The 17,831-nt window shown below is 36.0% G+C and overlaps 1 protein-coding gene across 6 annotated transcripts in view; it reads right to left on the bottom strand.

The window, feature by feature from the left end:
* Window positions 1–17,831, bottom strand: part of PTPRK (protein tyrosine phosphatase receptor type K) — a 546,316-nt gene that overhangs the window by 314,904 nt on the left and 213,581 nt on the right. The gene's annotated exons all lie outside the window — the stretch shown is intronic.

The raw sequence follows: 17,831 nt of genomic DNA, 5'->3' as shown, positions 1-17,831 counted from the left end.
CTACCACATAGATAAATACAGAAAATTTGACCCGTGCCATCGTAATATACTGTATGAAGAAATAAGTTTCAGAAACTTATTATAGGGTTCTATAGCAAAGTAAATCTGAGTTTAAACATGGCACAAATTGTTAGGTATTTTATAGTACTATAACTCAAGGACAATTTCAAAGATGTGTCAAACAACATTATTAATTTAACATTTTATCTTTCATGAATAAAATAATTTCGCCCCATGTTGCAAAATAATGGCACTATGTTTACTAACTTCAAGACAGTATTATTAAAAGACACTTGATTTGTGAAGCAGTAACACAATCAGATGGAGAACCATTCAGTTTTATGATTTTCACAATTGGAAAACTGCCTGCTAAACTGACTGAAAAAAAGATGGGAAATAAGCAAAAAATCCACATGAATCCTGGTCAGATAGTCTTCCTTGGCTATTTTTTTTATATCTAGGTCCAGATTTTTTATATCTACTCCACGGTTATAATTTGTTTCACTTCAAATAACAATGTTTTAGAGACCATATTTGCATTCTGGATTTAAAGAAATGCTTACGCGTTTCCATTAAAAATTTACACTTTCCACCACCACCCAGATCTTATCAGTATTTAAGGAGCTAACAACCAAAACAAAACAAAACAGAAAACACAGAGATACACTTAGGGGCACACAGGAAGAAAGCCAAATAAACCCCATTTTCTTCATGGCTATTTTTAGAGCAGTGGTTCTCAAAAGGCAGTGGTTCCAGACCAACAGCATTCAATACCCCCTGGGACATTGTTGGAAATGCAACCTCTCAGGTTCTTTCCTAGTCCTAATGATTCTGCTCTGTGGATGGGGCCCAAAAATCTAAGTTTACCAAACCTTGCAGGTATTCTGATGCCTGCTCAAGTTTGAGAACAAGGTGTAGTTTCACAGAACAGGAGCATTAGGATATAGGATAGAGAATCAGAGGATGCTTTAAAGGATTCTACATATAAGCAATTTAATTTTTTAAGCTCTCAAAATTTCTAACTTATTTAAGCCCCTCTGTATGCTTATTAGTATGAAAGCAACACATCTGAAACTTTTAATCACCAGAGAAAACCTGTGAAGATTGATTTTTGAAATACAGAGCACAGTAAGAAAGTGGAAGCGTAATAGGAAAGGCAATGCAGGAAACAAGAAATAACAGCAGATACCACTTATTGAATGCCAGCTACTATATACCAGGCATTAGACAAGGCACTTCATACAATTTATTGTTTTTGTTGTTAATCTTCACAACAGTCTCATTTGACAAATGAAGGAACTAAAAATAAAAGGTTAGTAGACAGAATAATGGCCCCAGAAAATATCTACATACTAATCCCCAGAAACTGTGACTATGTTGTTACGTGGCAAAGGGGAATTAAAGTTGCAGATTGAATTAAGCTTGCAAAAGGGCATTAAGGTTGCTAATCAGCTGGCCTTGAGATGGGGAGAGTACCCTGGATTACTCAGGTAGGCCCAATATAATCATAAAGAGTTCTCAAAAGTGGACGAGGGACATGAAAGTCAGAGGCATGTAACTGCAGAAGAAATCAGAGTGATGCAATGTTGAAGGGTTTAACCCGCTGCTGTCGGTTTTGAAGATGGAAAGGACCAAGGGCTAAGAATACATGTGGGTAGCCTCTTGAAGCTAGAAAAGCCAAGGAAACACTCCCTCCAAGAGCCTCTGGAAAGAAACACACTGCTAAACACATCTTGATTTTAGCCCAGAGAGACCACGTCAGACTTCTGACCTACAGAACTGTAAGATCATGCACTTGGGAGTTTTAAGTCACTAAATTTGTGGTTGATTTGTTACAGCAGCAAGAGAAAACTAATACAGTAAGCAACATGTTCAAGGCCACAACATTTGGAAGGGGGCTGAGCTACAGAATTTGAGCTCAGAGGCTCTCCATGGGGTGGTGTTGTTTTACCATCAATACCCTGTGACAGCCAGCATTTAACAGCTCCTACAGCATACTGATATTTCTAATGCTGCTCTGGTTACAACTAGCAATCTCTTCAGGAGTACTACATTCTTTCTCAGTTGGGATCACCTAACAGCAGTCCTTTACCTGAATCAATCTGCATATGTGTTGTGATTGACTGACATGGTGTGTTAAAAGAATACCCTCCCTAGTTCTCTGGTTCTGTCACTTTCAACTTTCTTACAACTGGTCCAGCTCGCACATCTATGTTATTAGGTTGGCCCTGATAGGCATTTGTTTTTACTTCTCTTGTTACAGATAAAGAGTGAGGTCCTCTCACCAGAACTTTTAACTCCTTGGACTACTTAGGGGAAATCTATGGTTTTAGAAGTTCATGCCAATGCACTATAGCATGAAAGAGAAATAAAATACAACATTGTTAGAGAGGAAAAGATCTATATGGCATTCGTCACAGAAGATATCATTGGCTACCAATAAAATACTAAAAAAATTTGAATTAAAAAGTTGGTCAGATGTCCATAAGAAAGATTACTATATATTTTATGAACTTGCAAAAAACAGTTGAGAATATACAGAGAAATACATTAATATCACTACAATATTTGTAGTGTATATTTGTACACTACAATAAAAAATTCACAAGAAAAATAAAACAAATATTAGTAACACATATACAGGTAAGTTTTATATAATTGTGTGTTGTTGACTTCATGATTGTAATCCATATCTTTCTCATAAAAATTATGCCATATATTTTAAACATAAATCTTTTAATATTATATTTGAAAAGAAAGTTCAAATGAACTTTTTAAAAAGACTTTGAAAAATACTGGTTTACACTGGTTTATATGAAGACCAGAATATTTTTAAGCATATTAAATAACATTCCTGTTGATATTCTAATTGCAATTTAATCAAAACTAAAAATTAGTATGTGTATAAATGAGAACTTAACCTATATTTCCCTTTCAAAACATTGACTTCTATGTCAAGTAGTTTTTTACATTTATTTTTCCCAGGCTCCAGACACAAAGAAATACAATTCCCAAAACATCTCTTTAATATTCTAGATTTATATGTGTTACATTCTCTGTCATGAACTTCCCCCTTTTCCCAAAAACAAAATGCAATGCTTCTTTCAGGACAGGTGCATAGTGCCCTATGAATTCTTTTGCCAGTCTCAGGCAATAGGTAATCATTTTGTGTTCCCTAATACACTGGCATACATCCATTATAGCACTTGAACTTCAGTGTAATTATTTATTGTTTCCTTTGCATCCCCAACAAGACAGGAAACTACTCTAAGGTAACAGCATTGGGTAATCCATATTTTTATCCCAACATCTAAAAGAATGACTATCTGCAGAAGGAATTCCAAAAACCTTTATTAAAAAAACAAAATGCCTTAGTGGTCAAAGAATAGCCAATGGAGTGTGATGGTTTGGGGTTCAACGCACAAGTGAAATTGATTAGCTTTGTGACCCTGGTTAAGTAAAATTCACTAAGTCTTTAGTTTCCTCCTTTTTAAATTGGACATGATATTTCACTTCATCCAGTTGTTGTGAAGGTCAAAGTATTGATAGATGATGCAAGTAAAGATATCAGTATAAAGCAAGTAGAGGTAACTTGTTGTTACAAAAATGATTCTGTGTTTCAAACTTTCATAGAGCTATTCTCTGTTTCACGTGGCTGAGATTTCTAAAACCTTACCAGAAATACCAAACTTCATTCACCAGCCTATCTATGACAGAGGTAAAGTACCTAATAAAATTTAGGGAAAGTAAAACTCAGACCTCTTCCACAGCAATATAATAGATCAAAACATTTTTCCAGAAATTATCTGAGTTACAATCTGTTGAGTCTACTAAAATTAAATAACAATAATAATTAAACAATCTGAGGAAAGAGGAGGTACCCCACTGACTGAAATAGAGTTCGATTCATTTCAGCAACCTTTTTGTGACTGAGTAGCACAGGTAACTCATGTGCAAAAAGCACAGGGTAGATGCCCCAAAAGAAGGTAGACTCAGTTCCCTGCTTGCATTTTACATACTGAGTTTTATTAAGTTAATTTACTAAATTAAAGTTTTAGGACAAGAGATAAAGCTAATTGCATTTCATCTCTCTCATTTTGGTAGACAGACAGTATATTTGAACCTGGAGTATACCTGCAGTAACCAACAAAACTTTTAGATTTAGCTAAAAATCACATTGGCTAGGAGTCTAATTTTCACCTTATTCACTCTGATGGCTTAAGATATGCTAAATGTAGAGTTTACATAATATTTGTATAATATATATCCTGCCTCTGCCTTATCCTAAATTCAATTAAGTTTTGTTAAATAATTCATGACTGTAGAAATTATTACCATTCTGCAAATATGAATAAATGACAGAGGGCTGACCAACTCAAAAAGAAATCATACACCTCTGGGAGCAAAGCTAGAGTCATTAAAAAAATACATTGGTGCAGAATTACATTATGAAACAGAAAGTATATAATATCCTACATATGCAAGTATATAACTACATATGTGATTTCATTATACTGTATGGAAATCCTTAGGTTATGAATACTGGATTTTCTTCCATAAATTAACTATATGATTAGCTTGCACTTGAGGCATAGACTATACAATAAACTATGTATGCATCGCCATATGAATATTTTTGAACCACTGTTCTTCAAATTTAAAATAATTTAATAGAAACTTTATGGCCCTGACTTGTTTTCACTGTTTAAAAAGACAAAAGGAACCTTGACCAGTCCAAGGATGAGATAATTCAGAAAAATAAAATGTAAAATACCATTAGTGTTATTAACCATTCAGTTTAACACAGTCATTTATACACGGCAATTAGGAAGTTTCTGCAAAGGCATCTAAGTCAGGATAAACAGGAGTATATAGAAGATTTTATGTAGGAAGGACAGAGTAGGAAAGAAGGAATGGATATTTTTATATTAAAATACACTCAGATGTATGTTAAGAGTACAGTGTTTGAACTAGGTCTGCTGCTTGGAGCAGGCTGCTTTAAGGTTCACCAAAGACAACCCTTTCCACTTTCTTCCTCCAAAATTGGTTAATGATTGTAAGACAGGGGAAGTTCAGCTAAGACAGGCATTAAATTCAAGAAGGACCACTTTAAGGCAATGGTATGAAATGTGTTCATTCTGTGGCCTGGCTGGATTTGGATTGCTTGAGAGTAGAATCCAGAGTCTCAGGCTCCACCCTATACTGATGGAATCAGAACCTCTGAGTGATGATGCCTGGGAACCTGGGTTTTAACAAGCCCTCCAGGCAACTCTATGCGTAGCAAAGTCTGAGAAGCACTGCTCTGGGACAGAGGTCACCAAACTTTTTCTTTAAAATGCCTCATAAAAAACACTTAAGGCTCTGAGGGCCATATGCTCTCTGTCACAATTACTCAACTCTGCCACTGCAGCATGAGACCACGGCCGTGTGTCAATAAAGCTTTATTTATGGACAACAAATTTTGATTTCATATAATTTTCACATGTCATGAAATAGTCTTCTTTTGCAAAAACCATTACTGGATCACGATGTACAAAAACAGGTCATAGGCTAGATTTGATCACAATTTTCCCAACTCTGCTGCAGGATATGCAAAAACCATCAGGCGGGAATGGACTATAAGTATCTATCAAGGTGCATATAAAGCAAGAATGCTTAAAAACTGATGCTGAGGAGGAGAAGAAGGATTGATTCTGATACAGTAATTAATAGGAAAGACCCAGTAGTAAAAGCAGTGATCCACTCAGACCTAGACAAAGAGATGTGTTAAAGATGCAGCAATGTAATTTAAGTGGTGAAATTGGATTAGAAGAAAATTAGTAAGGCACTGAGTACAAATCTGATCATAGTAGGTAGTTTTTGGTTCTCGCTTATAATTCTCATTTATATTCGGGAAACCTAAACCCTAATCCTAGCTCTGGCAAATCCAACTGAGTAATCTTAGGCAAATTAGTTTCCACATCTACAAGTCAAGGTGATTATTTTAAATAAATCTTAATTTTCCAAAATTAAACTTTTAGGATTCTGAAAATGAGGCATATGCAGACCCGACAGACCTTAAACTTCAGGACGCTAAAGAGTCACACAACAATTCCATACATGGCCTGTAGGCTACACTGTAGCAATTATCTATAGCACACTGTTATAAACATTAACAAAAAAGTTTAAATTTACAATCTTATAGAGTATGTGCTAAAGAACATGAAAAATAATTAAACTCACCAAAATCAAGTTTCTCCTCTACTCAGAAGCTTCCAATGAATCTCTACACCCTCTACCCTCTGAGTAAAAGTCAAGTCCTTCCTGGGCACTACAAGTTTCAAAATGAGCTGACCCAACACCTCCTTATAATCCTCACCTCCTTCTCTTCTCCCCGGTTCACGGCCCTCATTGTGGCCTCCATAGTGGCTACTCCTGAACACGCTAGGTATGTTTCGCCATATGGCCTTTGCCCTGGCTCTTCCCTTACCTGCAACACTTTTCTGACAGATAACCATAAGGTTTATACCCTTATCTTCTTTCCATCTTTCTCCAAGAGCCTACTCAGTGAAACCCACCCAGAATATGGAGTGTAAAATTACAACCGGCCCCCGCCCTTCAACTCTCAACACCACCTACCGTCCTGCTCTATTTTCCTTTCTGTAGCTGTTACTACCTTCTAGTCTTACTTATAATATTATTATAACTGTTTACTGTCTCCTGTGACCCGCCATAATATAAGTTGCTTCAGAGTAGCAATTTACTTGTTTCTTTTACTCACTGGTACATTGTGAGTACCCAGAACAGTGCCTGACATAAAGAAGGCCCTTGAAAAATATTTGTTCAATAAATGAATTAATGTTTGCAATAATAGAAAGTAAATATCACTACTTTATTTTTAATATAGGCATAAAATATAGCAATTGTATGATTGTAAATAATTTTAGCATAGCTTTTAATACAATTCTATCTTTCCCGAAATAACAATGTTTTACTCAAATTATCTTTTTCAGATCTTAAAATTAGAAATTTTCTTGTCAGTTTTCTCAACTGCCCTGATGCTTGGTGATAAGTACAGAAACCAAAATAGTACTTTTCATCACCCTCTCAATATTTTAAAGTTGTTCAGTAAAAGTATATTTCACATTCAAGCGTAGGTGAATTTTGTGTTTTAATCATTAGCTGCTTTAAAATAGAAGATAGGGACTTCCCTGGTGGTGCACTGGTTAAGAATCCGCCTGCCAATGCAGGGGACATGGGTTCAAGCCCTGGTCCGGGAAGATCCCACATGCCGCAGAGCAACTAAGCCTGTCTGCCACAACTACTGAGCCTGCGCTCGCTCTAGAGAGCCCATGAGCCACAACTACTGAGCCCGCGTGCCACAACTACTTAAGCCCACGCGCCTAGAGCCTGTGCTCTACAAGGAGAAGCCACCACAATGAGAAGCCCGCGCACCACAACGAAGAGTAGCCCCTGCTCACCGCAACCAGAGGAAGCCTGCATGCAGCAACGAAGACCCAACACGGCCAAATAAATAAATAAATAAATTTATAAAAAATAAAATAGAGGATAAAACATAAGAAGAGAAATGTTAAACACAAAAGCATGTTATGATTCCAAGCATAGAGTATCTACATTTCTAAAATATTTATTTAAATTGTAAAAGCAAAAATTATGTTTTCTTCTTTTTAGAAAAAACATTTATTCTACAAATGCACATCTAACTATTATAAATACAATTTATGGAATTTTGTCTTAATATACATACTCTTTTAAAAGGATCATCATTGCTGCTATTCTTTGATAACTAGACTGTCTTGTTTCTACTTCTGGAAAACTGTATTATTTCATTCTTCTTTTAGGATAAGGATATTATCTCAATGATCTATCTAATCTAAAATAAAATTATGTACATTTATTGCCTTGCTTGCATCGGGGAGGTTATTTTGTAGCACATTCAGAAACATCTACTAAGAATGGCAGATGATGCTGATAGTTTCATTCATTTTAAGTTCCTACCACTAAACTAAAAATTGTGAACAAGCAAAAAAGCAAACAAAACAAATCAAAAAGAAAAAAAACAACAAACAAAATCCCTCATTTTTATAAGAAGCCAGGAAAAAAAAAAATATCCTCTGCCCCAGAACTATTTACCCTTCTTTTTCTCTATTTACTCAAAACATGTATTTAGAAGTTAAAAGTAAAGTCTTCCATGTTAAAGTCTATAAACCCCTTTTATTTGATCTTCTTTGAGATTTCTGCAGGATTTGATATTATCAAACTTCCTTGAAATGGTCTCTTCCCTTAAATTTCCTGTCACTCAATTTCATGATTTTCTCTTCATTCTTTGTATCTCCCTTCTTTCTCCTTTTCAGACTTGACTTGCTGGACTCTTCTACAGATTACCAATGTTTATGAAACTCTCTTCTTACTCAATTTATTCATCCTGAGCAATACTAGCCTCCTCTGATTTTTATCAGCATCTTCATGCTTATGACTTCCAAATCTGTTTTAAAAAGATCTTTCTCCTGACCTTTAGGATATCCAAACTATAAGTCAACTCCACATGGATGACCCACAGTCAAACAAATCAGCATCATCCAGGTCCACAACTCTCAGCATACACACACACACACACACACACCAATCTGCCTCCTCTCAAATAACCCATATCACAACAAATAGCACCACACTCCATGACACCTGCACAATTAGGAAACACAGCATTACCTCTTCCTTCTTACTCTAATCCCACATGCCAAATCAACCTTCAACTCCTATCAATTCCATCTCCAAACCATTTCTGGGAAATAAATTGATTTCATTCAAGTCCGCACTGTCAGTCTCAGCCTATTTCCGGTCCTCTGTTTCTATCTCTGACCTAAACTACTAAAACAGTCTTCTAAATGGTAAGCTAATTCCAGTACCTTATCAGCTCTGCATTCCAGCTAGATCTTACAAAGTTAGTCCCCTTTTTCATCCACTGAACTCTACCTCTAGACTTTTTTACTATGGATCTCTATTAGTGGTCTTCCTTTAAGGAGTTAAGGTAGCTGTCAATCTATAGGAAGATGCCCTTGGCTGGTGGAGAGGAATATGGGTGAAGGTATGCCTATGGCTCAAGATGGGGACAGTAATAAATATTTGGAGATCACATCCATTAGTGTATTTGTCCTATTACATTTTTCATCAATTCTTTTCCATGCCACTGCCTGAGTGTTTAAATATGGGTGGAATGCCATTCAATATTCACTCATATTACTTTGTTATAAATCATGTAGTCTCTAAGTAAAAGTGACTCTGTACTACCTCAAGAGGTTAACCTAATCTCTCCTATAAAGCGATTTTCTTAAGCTAGAAGACTTCAGTTAAAGCTGTGGCATTAAGATTCATTACTTAATTTTATTCCATTAAAATAAATTGTTCAAGCAAATCTCTTTTTCTAAAATGGAAAAGTTTTTCTTTAAAACGCTTGGACTATGTTTACACAGAATTTAAAGAGCAAAAGATTTCCACTGTTATTGCAGTTCCAAGAGTAGATTATCTCAATTACAACACTCACTTAACAATTACTTGAAGTCTTGATACCTGTCGAAATAACAGAGGTGTTTACAGTCAAACAACAAAAGCTGCACTGTGGTCAGAATAAAACACAGTCATGGAAGATCCAATCACAGCCCATGACTTATGCAATTCCGGAGCATTAAAACTACAATTAAGTGTGTTCCATATTTTGCCTGTGGCTCACTTAAAAAGACTAAGAGAGCCACACCAGTGTTTTCTGCTCTTCAGTGGTAAATTTGGGATGATGTAAGGGCTCTTTCCACATAATCCTGACAAGCAAAACCAAAGTATAATACTAAGAAAAAGGAACACAACTTCTTTATGGAAAAAAAATATTATAGGATAACCTTCAGAGTAATGTATTCTTTAATTTACGTCGGTATTGAAGGTAGCAGCATCCATCATCAGGAAAGCAAAACATTACCCATATATTTTAACTTATTTAACTATCCGTGATTCATTATATTGTATACAACAAGTCATTTCAAGGGATGCAAATGATAAAAATACACAAAATAATCTTTGACTTTAAGGGGAAGAAGTTACGTGATTGTGAAATGCTTAAAATAGCTAGTTATCTTGAAAGTAGTTGAACAGAAAGGGAATCCTGGCCCACTCAGGCACTTTTCTCTGTATGACACGCACAGATCATGTAGCCTCAATGAGTCTCCAAAATCAGGGGGTTGGATAAAATAATCATTAAAGCCTTTCAGTTGAAAACATGTATAACTCAACCAGTTACTAAGTTTAAAAGCCATCTTTATGTCTATTAAGAAATGTGACTGTGCACAAAAAAAAAAAAAAAGCATTTCAAGATTTATATGTTTAAGAGAATTGAGAATATTAAATTCCCAGAGAATTCATTTTAACATACAATCAGTATATGTTCCCTATTACATCTAGGAGGGTGGTAACAGGCTGATAATCTAAAAAGGTAAAAGACAAGAAACATGTGTTTTATAAAACAAAACTTATGAGAAATGAATCATTCTAATCATAGCAGTTTAAGGACTGGATTGGATAGCACAGCTCTATTCCTATTTTGCTATTTCTGTATTTCTTTTCTTAAATAAAAATGTTTCTGAAAATAAGAATAGCTCTTTATTCTACCTGTCTTCTAAGCATTTTCTTCTCAATTGCTTTAGAGGAGACTTACTGTTTGCAAGTTTGAAAAGAGAGAAAAGAAAGGTTGATATGCCTTTCAGTAGATTTTTAAGAACCTCCTTTTCAAAGCCACCATTTCATTGATTTATCACTGCCATTTGGTGCAGAACAATTAACAGCTGAAATAAAATTGACTAATGGAGAGGCTTGAACAGATTTTCCGTTTTCTTTCCTTTTTTCCCTACCTTGCATGAATCACCAAAAAATATTAAATTCACTGTCTATATTACTAGCAGCTTAGAGGATTTAAAGTTTCCTTTTCTCCGCTATCTGGCTTGAATAGTTAGTCTAGGCATTTTTCACTAGTACTTAGACTGTTTATAGAAAATAGAAAGGAAAGAAAATGTCTATTAGAATGTGGAAGGATTCTTTCAGCAGGGATACTGAGAAACTGAAGAAAGATACAGAAAAAAAACGAAATCAAGAAAAAAATAGAAATTAACCACTTACAGTTAGCATTACAAAATACCTATAATTTAGGAAGAAAAGACTCTCCATGGAGACTGAAAAATTGGATCGCTCAGAAAAACATAGAGTCTGTCATTTTCCCAAATAAAATTTGTTTGATGTAGAAATTTTTAAAACCCAATTCCTCAAATCAAATAAAAATTTAAAAACTCACCCAGGGCAATCCAAATACAATTGCATTGCATAAAATTAGTATCCTTCTACTAATCAACCCACCAATATTTATTAATTATCTATTACGTGCTAAGTATTATAATGGGTGCTACAGGGAATACAACAAAATGATAAAACTTGGTACCTTTTGTTCAACAAAAACCTTCAGAAAGTTATAAGTCAGTGAAACACGAATGCCAAAATAATGATAGAAAGGGTTTGATTTAGGTTTTCCAAGAAATAGAACAATGGGTACAATGGAATGATGTAATGAATGAAAATAAAAAGCACCAGACAATCTAAAGAGAAACTAATTTAGAAGAAGAGAGATTTTGTAGAGGAAGATAAGGTAAAGCAGAGTTGGGGCTAGACATAAGAAAAACTGGAAAGCCTTAGGGAGTAGACCCTTTAGCATGATGAGAACAACGAGGAGTTAATAAAGGCATTTTAATTGGAGAGACTCAAAGTCTTGCTTTAGAAAGATTAATACCAATATAGTGTCAGCACCCATGATTAGGTTAGGAAAAATAGAGATGCAGGGAGTCTACTTGAAACATTACAGAGATCTGAGGTTTAGGTCGCATCGTATGAAAAGGGCAGTAGCAGAAATAAAAACAATCAGATAAAAACTCATTTTAAAGGAAACATTCAAAGAATTCAGGAACTTGTTAGATGTAGGGGTGAGGGCTGGGAAAGCGTAGGAAAAGGAATTCTATTTTAGATATGAGTTTAAGGTGATGTACATCAACATGGAAATTTTTAGCAGGCAGTTGGAAAGAGGGCTCAGGGCTCAAGAAAATATATCAAAACAAAATGCAAATATGAATTAAATACATATACACACATTCAGAGACAGGGAGGGGAGAATGCACATTCATGAGTTCAGCACCAATAAAGATGATCATAAAAAGCCCTACTTCACACCATATATAAAATCACTTCCAAGATCCCTAAATACTTAAATTTTAAAGGAAAATCATAAAATGTTTAAAAGAAACATAGACAAAAATAACCTCAGAGTTGGGAAGGGTTTCTTAAAACGTTTTTTTAATCTGTACATGAAATTTCAATAAAATCATCAACATTAAAGTTAAAATTTTGTCTACAGAACTGTACCAAAAGTGAAAACTTAAAGCCAAACTTGAAAAAAACACATTATTGTCAAATGATTAATATCCAGACTAAGTAATGTTTACCAATTAATAAGAAACGGATAAAACAGTAGAAAAATGGGCTAACGACATAAATAGGCACTTGAAGAAAGTCGAAACACAAATACAAACATTCGAAAATCCTCTCAACCTCAACAATACTCAGAAAAATTCAGAAAAAGAATTGCAAATTTCGATTACAATCTTACACCCACTCAATGGAAAAGGAAATCTGAAAAGTCTAAAAATACCTTTCTGAAAAATCTGAAAATCTAGCAATATCAAGTATAGTTATTTTGGGTAAGAATATACAATAATAGAAGTGTTTACACCATGTTGGTTGGAATGCCAATATTCAACCACTTTGGCAAACAACTTAGGGCCATCTTATCAAGTCGAAAATGTATACTCCGTATGACTTTGCATTTCACAACAAGAGAAGAGCGTGTACCTGTGCACAAAGACAGATGCACAAGAATGTACGCACATGCACAACATTTCTTTGTAACACAGCAACTAGGGAGCCCAAGAGCTACCCAAATATCCATAGGCAGAAAACTGGATAATTACTTTTAGCATATTCAAAAACAGAATATAATACAGCAGTGAAGAAGAATACAGCTACACAAAAAACATAGATGTTACGGATATTGAATGTTGTGGGGTTGGCAGCAGCAGTTAAGTGGCCCAAGATGCATGGAGCATGATACCATTTATATAGTATCTCAAAAACATTAAAAATTTAATAAAATATTTGTTTTAAATAAGTCAAGGTAAGAAAAAGAAAGTCTGAATGGAAAGAGACTCTCAGAAGGGTCTGGTGATATTACTTCCGTTGATTTATGGGTACATGTACATTTGTTTTACTGTTCTTTGTATCTTGTGCATAGTCATATTTTTATAAAATATTTCATTAAAATAAATATTAATAAAAGAAAACTGACTAAATACTCAGAACTGCTTACATTTAGAAGAATTAGACAGAAAAAAAGACCAGAAAAGGATAAAGATGAATAAATGTTCAGAGACATTTAAAAAAAAAAGGATAATATAGGCTTTTAGATTTAAGGAAGAAAAAGAGAGTCCAGGAATGTCAAATGTTACACCGAAGTCAAGGGGAATTGGAACGGGAAACAAACGTTAGAGACATCATCTCAAGACAGTAATTTTCAGATGCATGAAAGAGAGAACAACCAAGCTATAAGGTATGACAACACCTTGAGAGGAACCTGAGGCAGCAAGTAACAACCACCCTCTGCAGAAGCTGGACTGTGGAGATAGCTACGCATGGAAGTACAGCACACATTTTTTTCAGCTGGATGAAACTTTGCATGTTTGTGGAGAGAGGGGCAGGCAAGTGGGCACATGGGACATATTGGGGTGGGCCTGGAGAGAGGAACGAAAGACACAGGAGAAAGGAGGTAACTGTAGAGATTATATGTCACTTTTAAATAAATAATATTATAATCTTGGGCATTAAAAAATGATAAGGTAACTATTCCCTAAATGTCTCACTCAACAGTCAGAAAAAATAGTCAATAGGCTATAAATTACACCTCTGCTACAGAATGGCTTCTTAGTTCAAAGAGTTCAACTTTCTCATCATTCCTTTTAACTCACCACAAGTCTAATCCAACTGAGCACTCCCTAGACTTTTTAAAATGGGTCTTATTAAAGGGTATGGCAAAGCATCACTTGTCCCACTCCCCAATTCTCCTAGCTCCTGGTCCAAGGACAAGATTCTCTCCTAAGAGGGACACTGTTTCCGTTGGGACAGGGGTGGTAGATGCTACTGGGCCTCCAGAGCAAGGCTGAAGGCAGAGAGGGGTGAGGGAATCCAGAGTCTAGGAAGAGTCAAGAGTCTCTGGGAATGACCCAAACAGTAGGGAAGTGTCAGAGACCAGATGCAGAAGCCCTGGTCTATAAGTGAGGCTCTTGGACCCTTCACAAAACAACAGCTATGCAGGGATGCAGGGAGCTGCTCTGTAAAACACCTTGAACTTCCTCTCACTGCAGGCACTGCCTCCAGAGTCTTTTACATCAGAAGGTGTAATTAACTTCTCATGGCCCTAACTGCTTTATATTGCTGAAGGAGAGAACGTGGTAACACTTAGAAATTAAAGCAATTTTGTGTGGTCCGGTTGTGATAAAAAGCCCACGTGTCTCTCTTAATGCATATGATTCCCTCCAAATTAAAATATTCATCATTTTAATAAATTTCTCCTTCTCCTCAAAGTTAACAAACACCATTTTTATAGAAAATTTCCCATTTGATACCAATTCACCCCCTCCAGGCAATATGATCACAAATCATGGTTTAAGTAATCTCCCTATCCACTGTCTTTTTAGTAGTGGCAATGAGATTGAAAAAATAAAATAAAAAGTTCCAGTCTCTGCTTCTACAAACCAGTGTCATCCATTTATATGACTGCTAATCGGAGATGCAAAAGTACTGGATGAGGAACAACGCTTTCTTTTTCTTTCTTTTTTTAAAGTTAAGTGTGCTATCCCCTGTCTTGACTTAACAAGCACTATCCTCTACTAAGTTAGTTATACTCTTTATGGGCTTTTACTTGAAGAACAGAGGAAATGGATTGTGACTGTCCTTCTGAGTCCCAGTTATCACATAAGGTAGCTGATAGATAAAAGATCTCACCGGGTGTAAAGATGATTTGTTAGGAAGGTTTATGTTTCTGAAGTGAGAAGAATGTTTCTGCAACGTGAGCGCTCTCTGAAGTAGAGTGGGGTTCAAGGCTGAAATTCAATTCAGGGCATAACCCCTTGACAAGGTAGCCCACTGAATTTAAGGCAGTAGAGTGATAACTAAGAAGCAGTGGATAACTTTGCCTCCTGTATTATTTGCTTGACTTTCTTCCAAAAAGAACCCTGACCAAGGAAAATCCAAAAACAAACTCATTTAAAACTTCTGTGCCTTGGGACTTCCCTGGTGGCGCAGTGGTGAAGACTCCACGTTCCCAATGCAGGGGGCCCGGGTTCTATCCCTGGTCAGGGAACTAGATCCCAACATGCATGCCACAACTAAGAGTTCCCACGTCACACATGCGGAGCCTGACTGCCGCAATTAAGGAGCCAGCAAGCCGCAACTAAGGAGCCAGCGAGCCACAACTAAGACCCAGTGCAACCAAATAAATAAATAAATAATTTTAAAAATAAATAAATAAAAAAAATAAAACGTCTGTGCCTTATAACTCAGGCCCTTGACTAAATAACTCAGCTGGCTCCAAACTGAGAAGTAAACAGCAAAGAAAAAAAGCAGAAAGGACCTTTCACTGCATCACAAAGGCAGCACACTGACAACTCTCAGGGGCTAGCAACCCTGCAAAAGGAAATCTCAACGTGAACAAGGAGCTTCCTGCCGCCAATCAATAGGGCACTCCTGGTTGTATAGTGAGCGAATGCCATTTACTAACTGGGTTGCATTAAAACCAGCAGGCCCGCTTGTGAACAGCAAGCCACTTTATTTTCCAGAGATCTTGGGTCATAGCATGCCCTTTTACGGCACAAGGAAACTTACTTTGTTGGCATATGTGACACAGAACTTGTCCAACTTGGAGCCACTGGTACATAAAGCAAATAAAAGATTAGAAGCCACACACTGTAGGAGATTAAGGACTTAACGGGCAGATGGAGAAGAGCATCACCTGGACAGCCTTCATCCTTTATAATAAAGGAAAGTTCCCCCGCAATCCCAGTGGAAAAAATAAGCTTAAATGAACAAAATTTAGCAATTCTGTTGACAAAGGCAGAATCCTTGAATAGACATTTTTTTTCAAATGTGAGTTTGTCTGCCAAAACCTGATTACCTTTCTTAATAAATAAATTTCTACCTAGCAGAAAGGGAACTAAATAACAAAAATATGCCTTGCCCCCCACAGGTCTTCATGCAAAAATGTTGAACATCACAACTTCAAGAGTCTGGTTTGAACATATGGAGCTTGAATAATAGCAGTGTGGGGATAACCAGCAAATGCTGAGTTAAGGTCCACCTTTGATCTGCTGAGCTTAGCCTTAAAAAGAATGACTTTTAAAAATCATCACTGTCATCACGCTGCTATGCTGATTATAGACTTTTCTGAGTGGTCCACAGACATTTAGGAGTCAAATTAACAAACAAATCTCACCACCTGGATTTGGAAACTTCTGAATAATAGGGTGCAACCGATTCAACATCATCTGTCACTCCTCTTCATGTCAAAATCCTCCACTTCAGCCAGACCAGGGTGGCTGTCCCCTCACACAATATGATCATTCTCATTTCTGACAGCAGAGGGCGCTATCTATGCCTGGCAATGAGGAAACCTAAACCCCTTTTTACTCCTGCTTTTGCATACCCAGATCCCACTCCATTTTTGTCTGACCACAGAGCCTGTGTGTTGCTTCCTTCTTGGAGCTCCTTTAACAGCATTGTTTTCTTCACTTCTTTGGCCATTTAATTAAATAACAATACAAGACCGCCAATATGGAAGTTTCATCTCCCTCAGAAGACTTTTTTTTTTCCCATTGTTTTATTATGGCATTTTCAAATATATATAAAATTAGAGATAACTGTATAACAGAACCCCATTTAACCATCACCTACCACCAAAACTTGTCAACACATGGCCAGTTTCCTGAGTGGACTCTATATTCCGTAAAGAAAGGTATGAAATTGTTTTCATACTTGTTTGTTTTCTCCCAGAGCCTACATTAGTGCCAAGCATGTAATAACAACTCAGTAAATACTTGGTTATGGAAAGGAATTGAAATCCAATCCACCAAAGTTCTGAGCTGGCCCTTAAGTGTTCAGCTTACTTCATCCAATCAATTCTTGACAGACAAACCATAAAAATATTCAATGTTTTTAAAGAAATATTAGCAAATAATAATAAGGAAGAACTTCCTGAGATATTGTATGGAAGTGAAATAACTATAACCTTACTCTTATCCCATCACTTAATATTTAATCAGCAAATCAAATTTTCTTTTGAGACCGAGACTGAAAAATCATTATCAATAAACAAACAGACAGCCTGATACATAAGAGAGGAACTAGAATTTACCTTTAGGGGACCTAACTCAATTCTAGCTAGCAACATGACCTTAAACAAGTCACTTATCCTCTCTCAGTCCTTATCTCTAAAATAAAAATAGTTCTCCTTTTCCTAATGACCTCTAAATGCTACTGTGAAGATGAATTTTTTTTTTAATTTGTCAAACTGCTTTCAAAATACAAAGCACCACATAAATATTACACTGTCTTTACGGCACACCCAGTCCCTTTTCAAAGAGGTTCTATAAACCACTTGGGGGCACAAAACATAAAACTCTCTGAAATATTACAAGCTAAATGTC

This window comes from Balaenoptera borealis (genome assembly GCF_965194805.1).
Source record: "Balaenoptera borealis genome assembly, chromosome: 9".
Classification (NCBI taxonomy): Eukaryota; Metazoa; Chordata; class Mammalia; order Artiodactyla; family Balaenopteridae; genus Balaenoptera; species Balaenoptera borealis.
Note: the sequence above shows the minus strand (reverse complement) of the source record. Positions and strands in the feature narration are given on the sequence as shown.